This window comes from Cyprinodon variegatus, unplaced genomic scaffold (assembly GCF_000732505.1).
Source record: "Cyprinodon variegatus isolate N-32 unplaced genomic scaffold, C_variegatus-1.0 Scaffold1214, whole genome shotgun sequence".
NCBI lineage: Eukaryota > Metazoa > Chordata > Actinopteri > Cyprinodontiformes > Cyprinodontidae > Cyprinodon > Cyprinodon variegatus.
Genome location: NW_015151667.1, coordinates 23853 through 24892, shown reverse-complemented (window position 1 = coordinate 24892; position 1040 = coordinate 23853).

Genomic DNA, 1040 nt, shown 5'->3' with positions numbered 1-1040 from the left:
GAAATTAAGTGTTAACGAGCAGTTGGACAGGTGTACCTAATAAAGTGGCCGATGAGTGTATTGTGGCTCATTGTGTTTGTGTGAGCTCTGGGATCTAGAGAAGTCCTGAATCATGAGGAAAGCTTCTTGAGCCATCAGCTGCACAACTCTGCACAAGTGTAAAGGATGGCTCAAGAAACGTCAACGATTGTATTTCTTACATTTGTACTCCTTTTAAAGTCCAGTGACACATGAGGACACAACAGATGATCCAGTGCAGCTTGCACAGTAGGAAAAGCAAAACTTATAATCTGCTAACATTAAATTGGTTAAAAATTACAGAAAAAAGATAAGATTTTCATATGAAGGTTGACGAGTGCCAAGGTACCATAAATAAATTATAGAATTATTTAAACGTGTCCTTTATTTAATCTTAAAATATTAACAGAATTTATACAACATGTAATTAATTACATTGGCCTCAGTAAAATGTTTAGTTTTTATTTCATAAAGAAAATATAAAAATTTCATGATTTAATTATTTTTTTCCCACGGCAAGAATTTTTTAAAACTGTCACACTTCCAGCAAGCAAGCAACTTCTTATTTAAGCATAATTATTAGGATACTCTCCCTCCCTCTGGTGAATAAAAGACTGGTGAGAAGAATCCACTTCAGTGCTAAGTCGCAATATATGAGGGGTCAAAGAATAGGGTGTAACATCGGTATAAACTTTTTCACCAGGCTGTGGCAGATGTCAACAAATTACCTGAGGGACAATGCTGACAGTGGAGACTCCACCCCAGAAAACTCTCACTAGCTGGCCATACTGGAATTCCAAGTAGCAAGATACCTAAGAAATAAAAACCACATAAATGTCACACGTTCTCTAGTAAAGTGCAGATTGTAAAGTCATTTTGTAAGCTGTGAAAATGTTAAAACCGAGAAGCAAACATTATAGTCTGTTACTGATCTGCCTAGTAGTTACCGTTCCAGAAAGTTTCCCCCTACAGTTAGATTATAATAGAATCATAAAAAAAGTTCAGGTTCAGTTCGGTAAGTA